The sequence below is a fragment of the Eschrichtius robustus genome, chromosome 1 (assembly GCF_028021215.1).
Source record: "Eschrichtius robustus isolate mEscRob2 chromosome 1, mEscRob2.pri, whole genome shotgun sequence".
NCBI lineage: Eukaryota > Metazoa > Chordata > Mammalia > Artiodactyla > Eschrichtiidae > Eschrichtius > Eschrichtius robustus.
In genome coordinates this window covers 73,005,701-73,024,097 of record NC_090824.1, presented here as the reverse complement: position 1 = coordinate 73,024,097, position 18,397 = coordinate 73,005,701, and the positions used below count along the sequence as shown (strand labels likewise).

The following is an 18,397-nucleotide window of genomic DNA, read 5'->3' as shown; positions in this document are numbered from 1 at the left end:
TCATAAAAAAAACAAAAACCTCCACAACCAGACTTCAACAAGACACAGAGAAGAAAAATAGAAGAAAAGGCATAGGAAGAAAATAGAAGATTCCATGGTGTTTCCAAAGACCCAGGTCAATCAACAGCCAAAGACAATATCTCTAGAGGAGTTGTTTACAGATCAGGGAACTCATATCATGGGAGAAGAGGAAAGGCAGCAAGCCAAAGGCTTAGCAGTCACGGCTCCTCCAATACATCTTACTGTGTCCAAGCATCTGGCCTCACCATGCCAGCAGGAGGCTGCCCGTCACCAGATGTGGGCTCTATTCTACTAGACAGAATATAGGCTGAGCTGGTGACCAATGTATGTATCTCGCAGCTAGATTAAGGGGTGGAAATTTCTTTTCCCTTTTTTTTTAAAATGAGCATTAAGAGAGTCTCCACCATTGTACACAGGGTGTGTTGGGTGTTACACATAACATTTAGTCCATGGGTTTCAGAATGGCTAGACTGCATGGTGAGAGAACCAGAGTTGAAATGGACATCACTGAGAGTTGTGGATTCAGATTGGATGATGGGGTCCCATGATTGCTTCTCAGTGTAGCAGCAGCCGACTATGACTTTGGGGTGCTTCCTGTTAGGAAAGGGGTAAATGAACGTGTGGTTTTACCTATGAGGATTGGGTTACATTAGAAGAGGGTATCTTTGGAACTATATGTAGGAAGTGAGTTATGAGCTAGGCAGGGAAGGGATGTACAGGACAGGTCACAACTCAAGATGCCTTGCTTCTCACTTTATGGTTCTCAGGGGAGCTACCCAACCGCCTGCTTTTATGAACCACATGGGTACACCTTCCTAGTCCAAGCTGAGTGGAACAGGAAAGGCCCTTGACCTAGGAAGAGTCAATCCAGCTACAATATGGCCTCACTTAAAAAGAGAAGCTGGGCCAATCAGATTCTGAAAGAAAACAGTTAATGACCCAAATAGCAGTGGGAGCTGAAGCTTTAACTGTCATTTATGATGCAGAGAAAGGCTGAAAGAAGACAGATTCATGTAAGGCAAAGTTATAGGGAAAACTGACCTGTAGATTGAGGAAAGGATGGTGCAGATATGCGGAGAGAAGGAGAGGGAGAGAGAGACAGACAGAGAGATAAAGTAGATAGAGAAAAGGAAAGGAAACACTCAGAGCCTCTTGGGTACACCCGGTTTTCTGGTTCATAAGCAAGGTAATGAAAAACTCCTATTTTCCTGAACTAATGGGAATGAGTTGCTCTTACATGCAAACAAAAGGACTTACTGGAAGCAATGAACATTGGCAAGCAACTTAAGATCTAAGTATGTATCTCACTTTCTTTATTCATATAATAGGCCTAACACCTGCCCAATCAGTTCACACAAGCCATTGGGGGAGCACAGTCAGATTACTGTGAATGTGTAATTTGTTGTTATTGAGGAGTGTGGATAGTAAAATGACAGCAAGTTCACAGTTCTAAATAAACAGAAAACTTTCCTTGCCTATGTTACCTGCTCAGCTCACTGAGCTTTTATCATCCCTAAAGGCAAGACAAGTCCAGTCAAAAGACATATTAATGCAAGATGACTTCTGTACTTTATGTAAGAGGGAAAAAAAACCCAAGCAATTCAAGGTTATGAGTCCCACAAACGCAAACCACACTAAATATGTCAGCTAAAAAATAAAAAAAAAGAATGCCTAGAAGACAAACTTTGGTGACAGACAAGTAGACCTCTGAGAACTGCCTTGTCTCCACTTGTCTCCATGCCTGCACAGCCTCAAGGGCCCTACTTCTCACACAGAACTTCCGTCTCCAGAGCTGGTAGACCTCCCCGCCCAGCCTCCTCCCCTCCACACCCACTTCCAGCTCCCACGTGGCGGGGCGGCACCCGAGGCCCTGATGGCCTCCTCCCGGTGTGGCCATTCTTCCTCTCGCTGCTTCTCCTCAGGCTGGGCTAGCTGCCCCTCTTAGGTACCACATGTGCAGCTTTATCACTGTGCCTGGCATATTACAGGCAATTGTAAGTTTCTGCTGGTGGGTCTGTGTCTCCAACCAGATTCTGAGCTACTGGAGAATCTGGGCACCTAGCACAGTGGCTGGTACCTCACAGGACTGAAAAGGCCTGTCTTAAACGCATGCCTTTAAGGTCTACGCCCCTCTCGTCCCACCATCCCTGGGCTGGCAGTTTTCCTTAGAAGGGTACTACTCAGCCCCACAGTCATGCTAAAGAGACTGCTGCGACCATCTGCTAACTTTTCTTTCCCTTGGCTCCGCTGCCTTCATCCCAAAGACAAGACCATGACCAACCCGGAGAAGGCATGTTCTATGCTCCATATTCTCCCTAAATATATTAAACGGATTTTTTTTTAAAAAGAAATTCAAAGATACAATCTTACCAGCTTACATAAAACAGCTTCAAGACCGTAATGCAGGGATCAGCAAACATATAGAGCCACATAGTAAATAATTTAGGTTTTGCAGGCCATAGGATCTCAGTCACAACTCCCCACTTCTGCTGTTACAGCATGAAAGCAATCATAGGCAACAGATAAATGAATGGGCAGCCTGTGTTCCAATAAAACTTTATTTACAAGCTCAAATGGCCAATCCACAAGCTGGAGTTTGCAGATACCTAAATAAGCCAATGCAACAAACACATATCACAGATATACTCATGTGCAAAACAGCAATGCCAGATGCTGAGGGATGTGCTGCAGTGTCCCAGGCCCACACTATTCTAGAGGACAATCACCCGTAAGTAACAACGAAAAACAGGCAGACTTGATGAGTATGGTACAGAAGCAGCAAAAACATCCAATAGTAAACCTCTGAGCGCCTGAACTGTTGACCATGACCTTCTTTTCCAACACTCTTCCCTGATCTCTGGGACATCACGTGCTCTGGTTTTCTTCCAACCTCTCTGACCACTCTTTCACAGTCGCCTTCACAAACTTGTCTCCACTACCTTGTTCATTCCTAAAATGCTGGTACTCCTCTGGGTTCTGCCCTACAGCTCTCTCCTCTCTGCTGTCTATAGTCTCCCTTGGCAATTTCATTCATTCCTAAAACTTCAAGTACCACTTACAGGCTGAAAACAAATCACATCTACATCTTCTTCCCAGGCATCCACAATGAATTTCCACCTGGATGAACCACAGACACATCAGACTCAACAGTCCAAAACTGAATGAATCATTTTCCCCTAAACAGTTTCCATGTTCCTCTCTCAGTAAACAGCACCACCAGCCACCTAAGTCAGAAACCAGAAACACAAGCCTCTTCCTTACCTCCTCCTCCTCCTCCTTTATTCCCTCTGATCTATGCCCTCATCCCTCACAATATATCAGTTGCCAAATTCTGTTCAATTCCACATTCTAAATTTCTCCGCATCTACCCACTTCTTTTTCTCTCTCTGTCCTTGCCCTCGCTCAGGCAGCCATCATCTCCTGTCTTGATAACAACCTCTGAACGGATCAACCAATATCCCGGTTTGCCTCCCTCCAACCCACTTCCCACGGTAGAGCTAGAGTTACTTTTCTCAAATACCTGAGGCAGATTATTTACCAGCCGTCTCTTAGCCCAAGCACACCCTTTTGTACTCTGCTTTATGATGCTGGAGCTAGAAGTCTGCAAACCCCATTTTCCAGACTCCCTTGCAACTGGCTCCTTGTTCAATTCTGCCTTTGGGAGCCACTGGCAGATCGGAAGGCAGAGGTGGGGAGAAGGAACTCTCCCGTTTTCCAGCGCCTGTCAGACTTCACAGTAGCAGCTGTTCCAGTTCCCCATGCTTTTAGCACTCTATATACTAGCCGTGGACCCCCCTGGATGGTGGGAGCACCGGCCATAAGGTAATCCCTCCCCAAAGGCCCACGCAACTCCTCGGCAGTTGGCCCGTCAGCTGTATGGTGGCCCCTCTGAGTTTCTAGGTTTAGTTAACCACACCCATTCCCTTTTGCCCCTCCCACCCCCAGGGACAGCAGCCGTTTCCTGAAGTTACAAATCTCTGTGTTACCTCTGCTTCCACTAGTTATTCTTTCAGCCCTCCAATACCTTGTGTCTCCAATTCCCTACATCAGATCACCTCTATCTGAAATATCAGCCTGGCATCTATTTTCTGACTGGATCCTGGCTGATGGAGTACATGGCACCAGAACTAGCTCCCAGGAAATCAACCCTAAACGTGGGATTCTGGGACTGAGTTGCTTACCTCTTGGACCTTGAACAGTGATAACCTCATGCCTCCCAATGCACTCCTTACACAGCAGCCACTGTGATGCTTATAGAGCGTCTGCCATCACCTCAATGGCTCACCAGTGCCATCAGGAAAGTGAAACCCACTACGGCTCTCAGGGTTCTAGAGCCACTGTTTCTCTCTCTAGTTTCTCCCCTTGCCACTCCTTCCTCCTTCTCATGTTCCAGGCTTCAACCACTCTGAACTCCTTTCCATTTCAGAACCACTCTCCTCCTTCATTCCCTTCACAAAGCTGACCCCAGCCTTGTATATGGTGCCCCTCATCCTCTCTGTTCATCCAGTTAGCTCCTACTTAGCTTACATGACACCTCCAGGAATTCTTCCCAGATTTGCCTGCAGCCTAACTTCACCCATTATAGCAGTAATGATATTGCCTGTTAACTCTGTATTTACTCTGTATTCCCTCAAAACCACGAATTCTGGGAAGACAGGTACTATGTGTATCTTGCTCCCAGTTTTAATCCTACATAGCAGGTTTTCAATAATAACTTGTTGAATGAGTGAACAAATCCATAAATAAGGTGTAGATTAATTCCTACAAGGGAGATTTGGGAATGCTTCTTAAAGAAGGTAGGATTTTGCCCTGGGCTGCTAAACCCAATCTCCAGCACTGCAGAAATTTTACAGAAATTATTATCCTTAGTTTCCATGGACTCCCAAAATAAGTAAAAAGATTTATTTTTCTTTTAGGGGTATCCAAATTATCAAGCAGCTCGTGAAAAATAAGCTTCTTGGGAATAAAACATATCCTTGGGATTTGTCCACAGGCAAACCACCTGGATAAAACTACCTTAGAAATACAGTGATTGGGACTTCCCTGGTGGCGCAGAGGTTAAGAATCCGCCTGCCAATGCAGGGGACACAGGTTCGAGCCCTGGTCCAGGAAGATCCCACATGCTGCGGAGCAACTAAGCCTGTGTGCCACAACTACTGAGCCTGCGCTCTAGAGCCGGCGAGCCACAACTACTGAGCCTGCGGGCCACAACTACTGAAGCCTGTGAGCCTAGAGCCCGTGCTCCGCAACAAGAGAAGCCACCGCAATGAGAAGCCTGCGCACTGCAACGAACAGTAGCCCCCGCTCGCCACAACTAGAGAAAGCCCGCACCCAGCAACGAAAACCTAATGCAGCTAAAAAATAAACAACTAAATTTATTAAAAAAAAAAAAAAAAAAGAAAAAGAAATACAGTGATTGAACTCTCCTGGATGTTTAACGACCCATACTTTCCCCTTTTAGAAGGCCTACCTGGTTTCCAACATCTGTTCTAAAGTAAAATGTGTATAAGATCCCAATACACTTTATTGCTTTCCTTTCAAAAACCTCACACACACCAGATTTCAGAACCTGCTTTAAACCAAGTATGTCATAAACCTGAACATTACTTTCAGAACTCAGTAAATGAAAAGAAAAATGCTTCAATGAGGTAAATATCTTTCTACTGATCTCTCTATACAGATTTACTATATATATTGGAAATGTGTTTCCATATTTGGAACTCAGTCTTCCCCCCACCCCAAATAGTTGAAATAATAAGAGAAATGGCTAACTTTTCCTAAAGTTTTGTAACTTTATAGGTAAAAGTAACAGATCTGCATGAATTTTACTTCTCAAAACTTACCTTTCACACTTTAAATTTATTTATGATGAAATAGGTCGAACATTGGCCAAAAGCTTCTAGATTAATTTCTTGCAATGCTTCTTGGCCATTTAGTAGACTTGTTTCTGCTAAGTAAACATCATAACATTTTGCAGTTCAAAGGTTTTTGTCCTCAGGAATTTGGTTAATCATTTACTTTTTTCCTTGATCTCTTCTTGGTAGCAACAATATACTTTAGCACAGATCAAAGATGGCACACATTTCTTATTATGTTCAGCTAATTATATTAAGACTATTCTTAATATAATTAATAGAATAGTCTTCATACAACACTTAATAATGTTAAAATTGCACAGCAGCACAAAAGGAGAAATCATTCCCTAAAAGCTGTTTAGCTTTTCAAAATAGGAAGCTGTCTCCACTTTCCATCGTTACTCTACTCTCTCTTGACTTTGACAATGGGCTAATGCTGGCCCTGCCCCCTTTCCCCTTGCCTTCCTTCCTCACAGCAAATTCCTTGGTCAACTTGCAACTATCAGCCGAAATGGTCTTGCTACACCTGAAACTCTCAGCTTCATTTCCCTCTGTCCCATCCTGAGAAAGCCACTCAGAACAACAATCCCCAAACCACTTCTCTCGTGAGTTTCAGTTAAACCTTAATTATCTCATTCTTGGCATCACATAAGGTTTCTTTGCTTCTCGGTTTTCAAAAAAAGGGAAGGGGGTTAGGAAAGGAAGCAGAGACATAGCTCTAGAGCTACCAAGACATGAATGAGTGGGAGCACACCCTTCCTGAGAATTAACAACTAAAAAGTGAAAGTAAAAAAGTTTAGGCCCCAGTTAGGTGGAAGGGCTAACCTACACCCCAGTGGCAGTTCTGACAACTCTCACTCTTTGACCTCATCGCATTATTTGCCTCTTTGTGCCTGCTTTGGTCTCCTCAACTGTAAAATAATCATGATATTAATACCTGCCTCATGAAGTATCACGAGGATGAAATGAGACCATTTACACAAACTGTTTAGAACAGCACCCACCATGGTCACTCAATAAGTGTTACCTCTCATAATTTTCTTTGTGTCCTAAAAAGGCCAGTCTACTCACACAAATTAAAATGGAAAAAAATCGATAAGAAACAAGAGATATGAGAGAAGAAAAATGGCAAGAAGATGGGCTTAAAGTAGAGAAGCCCTTTAGGTATAATGAGAAAAGACACTGAATGTGGATGTACACAGAACATTAGGTAGGGGAGAAATCAGGCCAAAAGAGAGACACATCTAAAGGTGAAGGAAGCACTGTCATCCAAATAGCTTAGTGGCTCGGCTACAGAGTCTTCACAGCTGAAAGGGCTCCCCTGTCCTGCTAGGCTAGACTTTTCCACCAGTGCTCCCCCAGTGCCCTGGGGGGGTCCCACAGAGTCCCCACAGGAGCCTCCTTGAGGATGTGGAGGGAGAAGCCTCAGCAACACTTCCCAGCCATCAACTACGCTAGCTCAAATAGAACAGCTCCACTGTCACCTGTTTTATTTGCTCCCAACTTAAAGACAAGGTCCTTTGAATAAAAGTTCTATTTCTAAAGAAAGAAAGGGAAAAATAAAAGCATAAAAGGCCACTAATCTAGTCCAACACTCGCATTTAACAGATTAAGAAATGAGGCCCCGAGAAGGGACGTGACTTTATGTAAACCCATGCAGCATCCACGTTTCTTTCTCAGGCCACCTAGGAGCTGCTTGAGGGCAGCATTCACGGTTTACTCTTTCCTGTTTATATCCCAGATGGGAGCACAGAGACTCAATTAAGGTTGTTGGTTTGAATGAAAAAGTTCTTTTCTTTCAACATTCTGAAGATTTCACTCTTCTTGCTTGCATGGTTTCTGATGAGCAAGAAGCCACTGTAATTCCTATCCTTGTTCCTCCACAGGCAAGGTGTTCTTTTTCCCCTCTGGCTTCCTTCAGGATTTTCTCTGTCTTTTGTTTTCTGCAGTTTGTATAAGGCATGCCTTACTGTGTGTGTGTGTGTTTTTTTTTGGGGGGGGGTGGGGGTGTGGGTACTGTGATGTAATGGGAAGTATATATTTGGTCTTTGTCCCTGGTTCCTGGCACAGAACTCCTAAAACTCTTGAAATTGCCAGAGTGATAGGAGTAACGGGAGTGTCTTGTTAATCATAAAAAGCCCTTTCCAGCCATACCTGAGTTTATGCTAATAAGGTGACTCCTGTGGAACCTTAGGAAGAGAGCTTTAGGATGGGGGCTGCTTGCCACAAAGACCAAGGCATGATTAGAGGGTTGGAATTTTCAGCAGCCCTCCTTTCCTGACCTCCAGGGAGGAGAGAGGGGCTAGAGATTGAATCACCGATGGCCAGTGATTTAGTCCATCATGCCTATGTAATGAAACCTCCAAAAATGAAGTTTTAGAAAACTTCCAGGTTGGTGAACATACAAAGGTGCTAGCAGGGTAGCACACCCGGAGAAGGCATGGAAGCTCTGTGCCCCCACCTCCCCACACACAGCTTGCTCTGTGCATCTCTTCCACCTGAGTTGTATCCTTTATAATAAACTGGTAATAGTAAGCATAGCACTTTTCCTGAGTTCTGTGAGTTGTTTTAGCGAATGATCAAACCTCAGGGGGTTAGGGTCATGGGACCCCAGAATTTGTCGTTGGCTGCGCAGAAATGTGGGTAGCCTTGAGCACCCCATTTGTGGCTGGCATCTGAAGTGGGGACAGACTTGTGGGACTGAGCCCTTACTAACTCCAAGAACTAGTGTCAGAACTGAATTGAATTGCTGGAGACCCAAGTTGGTGTCAGAGAACTGGAGAATTGGTGTGGAAAAAAAACAACACATATTTGGTGTGGGGTGTGGGGAGAACCCTCAGGTATTGGGTTGGCCAAAAAGTTCATTCAGGTTTTTCTGTAACATCTTATGGGAAAACCAGAACGAACTTTTTGGCCAACCCAATATTTATCTCAAGCTTCCTGGACATGTGGTTTGGTGTCTGTCATTAGTTTTGGAAAGTTTTCAGCCATTATCACTTCAGATATTTCTTCTGCTCCTTTCTTTTCTCCTTCTGGCATTCCAATGGCACATATGCTATGCCTTTTTATATTGTTCCACAGACTTTGTATGTTCTATTCTTTTTTTAAATTATTCTTTCTCTTTGCATTTAAGTTTGGAAAGTTTCCATTGATCTATCTTCAAGTTCACTGATCCTTTCTTTGTCAGTGTCAAGCCTACTTACAAGTCCGTCAAAGTTACTTTCCATTTTTGTTACTATGTTTTTGATTTCTAGCATTTTCTTGTAATTATTTCTCTGAGTTTCAATCTCTCTGCTTACATTACCCATCTGTTCTTGCATGTTGTCTGCTTTTTCCATTAGAGCCCTTGACATATCATAATTCATTTAATTTCCTTGTCTGATAGTTCTAACGTCTATGTCATAAAAGAGTCTGTTTCTTGCTTATTATGTTGTCTCTCTAGACTGTGCTCTTTCTTACCTGTTGGCATGCCATGTAATTTTTTGTTGAATGTGGGGCAGGTTGTGTCAGTTGATAGGAAGTGAGGTAAGTAGGCCTTTAGGGTGATGATTTTTTATTTTTCCATCATAGTGACTATAATGAAAGCAGAGGGTAGCATTATCTTCCACAATAAAGCAATAAATATTCTTGAACTTATTAATCATTATTCCCTGTTCAAACATGTACCTTCTGTTAGGTCTCTGGACTGGCTAGTTTCTCAGGCTACCACTTGAAGCAACACCATTTAAACCACTGTGAAAGGTGGGATTCACAATACCAGTCAAGGTTAGAGACAGCACTAATTTATCCACATTACAAACTAGTTGCTTTTCTTATAACCCAACATACAGTTGTGGTAAAAACATTCTCCACAACTAATTCCTTTAAGTAGATGAGACTGGACCAGTATTTTCACGCCTCTATAATGTCATTTAGGCCAGTGAATTGAGATGCAGGAAAAATTTAACTTCTTTGCTATTAATCATCACAGAGTACTTTGAGAGAAGATAATCAGCTCCACATTTCCAACATAAATGCTTACAATTTAAGTAACTTATGACAGGGAAGCCTATACAAGTGAGTTCTTGTGACTTCCTAAGTCTTGTTAAAGAAACACAATGGTTTCCCCATTTTCACCAAGCCAGCTGAAGTTTAGCAACAAGTAAGTCCGCACTGAAACGTTCACATCGCAGATTCTTGAATGTAAGGGTCAAACAATCAAAGATGTGAAGATGATCTTTTGCTTCACTGACTTTTGGCAAAAGGATCATAAACTGACAAAAGAAGTGAGAAGGGCAAGATCAGAGAAAAGCTCTGGCCAGCTTCTTTCAAAGTCACCTCTCAGCTGGAGAGGAAGGAAGGACCAGTGAAGAAAGACATGGAAGGTAACCCCACTGCTGCTCAAAGGAAGATATGCTGATGAAACCCCTAATTTCTTTCCTAGCCATTAGTGTCCTCAATCCTGTTAAGTCATCCTTCTGTTGTGTTACCGATATTAAAACGTGCTCTTAAGAAGGAGCATAAATCCCTGAGGGAAAGATTTCAGCTGTAATTGTATTAGGGGAAACAAGCCTAATTATGAATGTGCATGTATCTCTTTTCAGAGAATTCTCTAGAACCTTTGCTGAGTCAAGCAAGACCTAAGATACAAACCTAGTTACCAGGCAGATAAAAACTAGTCTGTTGTTCTTCTATTAAATCAAGCGGCATAGTACATATAATAACATGAGAGGACTCTTTTGCCAAGAAAAGCATAGGAATGTGCTTCAGTATCATCTACCAGACATGAGCCCTACAAGTACCTTTGGAACCAGGTCAAGACACATCCTACTACACTCATATAGCAACCATTTAGCCCATCACCTCTTTCCCTTTTCAAACCTCATGCTGGGTGACTCCTGTTATTGGCTAAGGCCAGCATCACAAAGTTATACAAGGTGAAACATCACGTGACTTGACAGCAACACAACCTAGCAGGAGTGATGTTCACCATGGAAAGAACTATTCACTGAGCATGAAACTAGCTCAAGAAGCTCTTCCCGCGTAAGAGATTTAAGTAATTAATTAATTCATCAAACATTTATTTAGCCACACATAATATATAAAGCACTGTGCTCTGCTCCGGGGTAAAGGACTAGGGAAAGAATACAAAGATAGCTGAGGTGTGGCAATCTGTGGATGAAGGTCTGACTGGATTAAGAGTCGCAGAGAAACAGCACCTGAAGTCAAATGTACCACTCAGCTCTTAATAAAATCACTAACTGGTGAAACACGTTTTTTTCCTATAGGAAATCCACTTGATTTTTTTCTTGCAGTTTTGTTGAGATATAATTGACATATAGCACTGTATAAGTTTAAGGTGTGCAGCATAATGATTTGACTTATCACAATAAGTTTGGTGAACATCCACCACCTCATATAGATACAAAATTAAAGAAATAGAAAAAATGTTTTTTTTTCTTGCGATGAGGACTCTTAGGTTCTACTCTCAACTTTCATACATAACATACAGAAGTGTTAATTATATTTATCATGTTGTACATTACATCCCTAGTATTTATTTATCCTATAACTGGAAGCTTGTACCTTCTGACAATTCCGCCTCCCCACTCCCCACCTCTGGTAACCACAAATCTGATCTCTTTTTCTATGAGTTTGTTTGTTTTTGAAGTATAATTGACCTACAGCACCATGTTAGTTCTTGTTACACAACATAGTGATTCAATAGTTCTGTACATTTCAAAATGATTACCGCAACATCTAGTTACCTTACAAATACATTACATAGTTACTGACTATATTCCCCACACTGTACATTTCATGCCTGTGACTCATTTATTTTGCAACTGGAAGTTTGCACCTCAGTCTCCCTCACCTATTTCTTTCCTCTTCCCACCCCCTCCCCTCTGGCAACCACCTGTTTGTTCTCTTTGACTTGAGTTTTTTGTTACCTCCAGCTGAGAGTACCATTTGAGGTGGTCTGGTCAACTAAAATATTTGTGGACAAGAGGAAAAAAAAAGAAAAATCAGGGTCAGCTAGCACTCTACCCTCAGCCACTGGGGCTACAAGAAGAAGCGTAGCTATCTGTAAGCACTGAATGGTGAGTGCAGTAATAAGCACACAGCCTGAACCTATAAGCACAATAACCACCACCCCCCCCCTCCAAGAGCACTGATTCTGCCATTCAGGTAGAAACAACTGGGTCCAGTGTCCCAATGAAGTAAGAGTAAAGCCCTGAAACTGTGGGTTTTGCCTCTCTCATTTACCACACAGAGAATCAGTATTAGTAAGGGAAGGCTAGTCACTGCTGAAACAGACCTCAAAATATATTATGGCTCAAACACCTCAGAACTTTGTGTCTGGGAAAGGGGTGAATGAGGTCTTCCTCTTATTCACACTGAAATAGGGATTCAGGCTGCAAGGCTCTGCCATCTTTATCAGGGTCATTCTATTGGCTAGAACTCAGTTACCTGCCGTGCTTAAGTGCAAGGGAGCTTGGAAAATGCATTCTTGCTGTGGGCTCAGGAAGAGGGAAATGTGGGTTTTGGTGACTAACCAACAACCTCGGCCACTGTATTTTATGACTTTTCCCCTCCCCTTCCCAAGCTTTCCCTTGCCCTCTGTGGATATGTATGGATGCATGTCTGTACATATGTGTGTGTGTGTGTGTATATCACACACACATACATATATAAAACTATGTTTTATACAGTAAACTTTTGATCCCATCTGTATAATAAATGCCAGGGAGCCTCACACAAAGATGGGTGACCCTTTATTTGGAAGGAATGGGAATAACCGGATATTACGACGCAGATGAAGCAGCTCATGAAGAAGCTTTGCTTATTAGCTTCCTCTGAGAGGCACCTTCAGACAAGGGGGATACACCCTCCCATGTCCACACTTCCCTTAGGGACCTTATCAAGATCCACCCAAATAATACACTCATGAGGGGCTCATCTCCAAGCTGGCAAAATACTAGTACAGTATATGATTTCCCCTTATAAAGGGAGCAAAATGCTTGGTATTTCCTTGAGACCCTCAATGGTTCCATTTTCTGGCTAAGAATCACCACGCCTTAGGATCAGCGCTTTCATCACCAGCACTAGCAGTTGGCTTTTTTTTCTCAGAGCAATCTTTCACAAAGAAAGCATATTTCACTTCAAATGTGCATCTTACACATTAAATGAGGGGTAGAAACAGTGCTGCCCTGGAATTTGGACACCGGGCAACTGCTAATCCACCACTCTTAGGTTAGGTTGACTGAAAAACCATGCCTCAGCAAAAGGACAAATCAGCATACGCCGTGGACTTTTCGTAGTCTATCTCAAATGTGAAATCACTGGCATGCAAATGATCTACTATATACAAATATACTAGACTATACACTCTGTTGGCAAGGTATATACATGATTTATCTTGTTATTCTCCACAATGCCTTGTCTATATACCATCATTCAGTAAACATTTGCTGAATGAATACCGTCATTTGAAAAATTTGTCATCTGTAAGTCCTCTGCATGTGTCCACATAAGGGCTGCCAGTCTTGGGGATTCATCCGTATGACTCATTCTGTACACAACCTTGCTAATAGGTGTGAGATAAACGCCTTCTGACTGTGACAGTGACAATGCTGGCGGTGACGTGACAGCATGATCAGCCACAAAACATAAAGAACTGGGCTGTTTCATGCCTGTGGGTCTACTCAGTCACCGGAAGTAGCGCAAGACGCCAGGTCCTAATATGGTTCCCTCAGCCCTATTCCTATCTCTCATCCCTGTTTTAATTTTCTCCAGAGCTCGTATCGCCATCTGACATATCTGACTTATTTGTTTGCCTTTCTCCCAACTAGAAGCTCTATAAGGACAAGGAATTATGTCCATGTTGTCTAGCACCTAGAAGAGTGCCTGGCACACCAGACGTACTCAATAAACATTTGTGGAAGGAATGGATGAAATAAAGAAGATATTTGGATGCTTTTCTCCAAATCTGAAGATTTTAGCCACAAAAGAAATGATCCCTGCAATACTCCAGCATGGTTAGATTCTTCTGACCTAGTGAGAACATCTCAAAAAGAGATCTCACAGACAACACATTTGTTAGGTCATAAAGCAAGGTTTCTAGAAACCCAAGTTATTATCATGCCATCTTAAAGTCCCCAAATAAACTGAGAATGGACAGAATCTCCAGGAGTGGACACACGTTGGGCAGCCTTTCACCAAACAAGGACCACATGTGCAGGCCTTGCTCCCTCTCCATTCCAGACACTTGCCCATGGAGCCGGCACCAGCACCTGAAGCATGAAACCAAATAGGAGGATGGGAAATTCCTTCCAACAGCTTCAGAAACAAATTTTCCCGAGTCTCACATGAGCAAAATGATCAGATCCTAGACCCAGCTCTACCCATGAGAAGTAGCCACAATTCATTTAAAGGAAGAAAAAATATGGTTCAAGTTCAAATTCTCAGCTTTCCAAACATGGCCATGACCTGATAAGATAAACTCCTTTAGGTTGTTAAGAAATCACTGAATGTTATTATTAATTTACCAAACTATTGTTTGAACTTTAAAATCCGCATTATATTTAATTTTTGGTATATGGGAGAACAGTGTCTATTGGGAACGATGATCCTTGTTCATTCATTCTTCTGTTGACTCTCAAATAGTAATTAAATAATACTCACAAAGTAATGGTAAAAAGACTACCGGCTTGAAAGTGTAACACAAATGATATTTTACACACCAAAATGTTTTAATACATTTTACACATCAGAAGTTTTTCGAGTTTACATTCTAAAGACATTAGGATCTAACAATTCATAGAAGAAGCGCAAAGTTGCTAAATCCCAAAAAGAAGAGTTGTTCTTACACCCTCAACCATACTTTTCAAATTTTCCACTAAGACTCTATTCAAGTATATTCTGGCCAAAAGGTTTGTGTCAAGTTTTGTTTTTGTTTTGTTTTTTTCTTTTCAAGTAAGTACTACCCTAGTCAGCCCACCAGCCAGCCAATATGTATTATGTGTTAAATCCAGTGCTAGGCATGGGGAATACTGAGACTCAGATATAACTTTCACCGTGAGCTACTGGATAGATTCATCAGCAAAATACAAAGGCTACACTAGATGATAGCGAAGATTGTTTCTAGCAAATTTGTTTTGTTTTGACTTCAGAACAACTTTAAACAACTATAAGACTTTTCAAGACATCGAGTTAAGGCAGGCAACAATGAAAAAGTGAAATTTCTAACTTAGGGGTTTGGGATTAGCAGATACAAACTATTATATATAAAATAGATAAACAACAAGGTCCTACGGTATAGCACAGGGAACTATATTCAATAGCCTGTAATAAATCATAATGGAAAAGAATATGAAAAAGAATATATATATGTATAACTGAATCACTTTGCTGTACAGCAGAAAATCAACTACACTTCAATAAAAAAATTTTTTTAGAAAGTGAAATTCCAAAATCGTTCGGTAAGTAGAGAAATTTTTTTTTTTTTTTTGGTCCACCACGTGCTTGCAGGATCTCAGTTCCCCGACCAGGGATTGAACCCAGGCCGTGGCAGTGAAAGCCTGGAATCCAAACCACTAAGCCACTAGGGAACTCCCAGTAGAGAATTCTCCATCACTGGGTTTAATACCTGATGTTCTAAAATTTAAACATACACGTATCTTATTTCCTAGAGACTTTTTTCCTCTTAATCTCATTTGCAGATCACTTGAGTTCTTTGCTTTTCCATTTTCCTACTTGCTTCTCCAAGCAACAGAGAGAAAAGTTACACAAATGATATAAAACTATGCAATAAAAAAATTAAGCCACACTTTTCCCCAGACCTAAGTCCACGAATTTCATGTTCCACATATCATGGAGCATAATCAAATGCATAGAAAAGCTCTCCCTGCTCAGTGAAACAGAAACCCAACAAGCCCAATCTCACTCCCTAAGGAACGAACATGGCATGGCCACAGTGTCACATACTCTTTGAGAACCCACTCCAACTTGGTGTTGACCCTCAACTAAACAGAGCAGCTTTTCCAGTCCCACTGGTTTCTGTTACTGGGCTCCAAAGCACCCACATATAGACTCTTCATGCAAAAATGACATCACACACAAAAAACTTGCATTTAGTACCAAATCAAAATACCACACATTTGAACATCACATGATCCTAAATTTAAGCAACAGTGACTGCCACTGTATGTTACAAATCACTCAATGCCACTACTTATCTTTTCTTGAAAGAGTAAAAGCACTCCCCAGAGAGACATGCTGTTCTAATAGGCTATCCCCACTTTTCACACCAGTCCAGCTTCACCTCAAGGGTACAGAACACCACTGTTCCCAAGAGTGGCTCACTGAGCTTTGGGGGAACAGGGAAGAGGTCTTCAGAGTTGCAAAAGCACACTGGGAGAGCCTAAAATAGCTTCCTTTTCCTCGTGGGAACCATCAGTATAATCGATCCCACCTCCAAATGCACTCCTGTAATTCTGAGTTCTCACCATTAGAGATTTTTAGCCAAGGCAGTCGTCACAAAGAGTTGTTACACTTTGGCTCACTTTATGATGGATATTCTCCCTTAGACTTGGAATGAGATTTACGGACTACTCTAAAGTTGCCTGGAATTAGACACACAGCAAGAACAAAAATAATCTGGCCCTCATTTTCACCTCAATAAAATGATTCTCCAGTAAACCTGTTCAGGCAATTAAAATCAATTTCAATTTCCACTTCCTAAGCTTTTCTATTCTTCCTTAAGAGAAAGAAGGGCATTAAGTAAACAAAACCTGAATTTTAAATCTGACTTCAAATTGCCTGGGGCTAATTCATACTTAAGTAAATAAATAAGTGTGGCATAAACTAATAAATATCTCATATATTTTTATAAAGCATTCACCTACCTTTAACTCAGCCTTTTCGTTAGGACTGCACTTCATGGAAAAATCCACACACACAGCACCTTTCCTCCTAGAACTTCAAGGTCCTTATGAAGGAACAGAACTTTCTAAACAGGAAACCAAAGTGTAGTAAGGCGGGGCCATTTTCCTCAATGACACCAGAACCCAAAATTCCTGACATTCCCCAGCCATAAGTTCAAGGCTTGCTACATCATAAACCACATGCTGTGGTTCAGTGAGCATATGGAGACAGGACTGTTCAGTGAATTGAACATGAAATTAAAAAAAAAAATTTTTTTTTTTGTAATTTGGTCAAAGTGGCAAATAGGAAAGAAAATAAAATTCTGACATGACCCATGGTAGTGCCCATCCCTATGAAACACTACCTTTACAGCACGTATTCTAAAACTACCTTCAGCAACATCAATGAATGACTCGCTAGAAAAGCCCAGGCACCTGACTTTACAAATCCATAAATCTAAATGCAACCAGTCACCTAGAGCAGATATTTAAATCATTTTGCTATGACATTTAATGTCGAGAAAAATCACAAGCAAGTCTCCAGTGGAAAATGAGTTTGCTCATCAAGAAAAAAACATATTTAGTATTCAAAATCTACTTTCCAACAAAGAAATCTGCATTTTACTGAGAGTCCTGAAACTCTGGACAAACTCTTTGCCTCACTCCCCACGTGAACCACAAAGTAAGGATGAAGCACCTGAACAGGGATGTGAGCTCTGAGCCAAGTTTCCTCTATGACGACACTTTTCCAGATGGCACCTGAGGCTGTCAGGTGTTTCTTACATTGGCAAATACTCAAGGACGTTACGTAAGGCTGATCGTCTCCGGTACATACACTAGCTTCAAGAAAGCCGTTTTGAAGGCTCACTTCCTTTTCTTATGATGGAAGCTCTCCTGTGTGGCTGGGAAATAAGAGTCAATGTTGTTCATTACCCAAAAGAAGCTGCAGTTACTGGGAATGGCAAAGGACAAGTTACTGAGTTCAGCTCAACACAGTGAGACAAAATAAAGATTCCCTCAAGGACCTAGAACTGCAAAATCCAGTGGTCTTAAGTAGCCGTCTTTTAGAGGTTTGTATACTATTCAGTGATGGAAAAATTATTTAATTTATTTATTTATAATTTGATTGACGTATAGTCGATTTACAATGTTGTTAATTTCTTCTGTACAGAAAAGTGATTCGTTTAAACAAATATATATTCTTTTTCGTATTCTTTTCCATTATGGTTTATCACAGGATATTGAATATAGTTCTCTGTGCTATACAGTAGGACCTTGTTGTTTACCCATTTTATATATAATAGTTTGCATCTGCTAATCCCAAACTACTGATGGAAAAATGAGTGTCTCAGGCTTAAGGCACCATTATCTGAAAACTGCAGGATGCTTTCTTGCAGGATTTGATTCAACGAACTACAAGATGAAAAAAAGGTATCTCTAAGCTACATGGTCAAGCAATCAATCGGTACCTGGGTTCAGAAATTAGTGGGAAACGCATGAGCCATCAATTTTTTTTTTAATTAATTAATTTATTTATTTATATTTTTGGCTGTGTTGGGTCTTCGTTGCTGTGCGCGGGCTTTCTCTAGTTGCCGTGAGCAGGGGCTACTCTTTGTT

At 41.5% G+C, this 18,397-nt stretch overlaps 1 protein-coding gene across 5 annotated transcripts in view; it reads right to left on the bottom strand.

Moving 5' to 3' along the window:
* The window catches only part of STXBP6 (syntaxin binding protein 6), a 265,283-nt gene that overhangs the window by 213,729 nt on the left and 33,157 nt on the right, over positions 1–18,397 (bottom strand). The window contains exon 1 of one of the 5 annotated variants that reach the window (XM_068546755.1): positions 16,763–16,846. The exons of 3 other annotated variants lie outside the window; for them this stretch is intronic. The gene's annotated coding sequence lies outside the window, so the exon portion shown is untranslated. Of the gene's footprint in view, positions 1–5,864; positions 5,956–16,762; positions 16,847–18,397 lie in introns of those variants that run through there. One more of the 5 variants, XM_068546765.1, reaches the window with a different exon arrangement.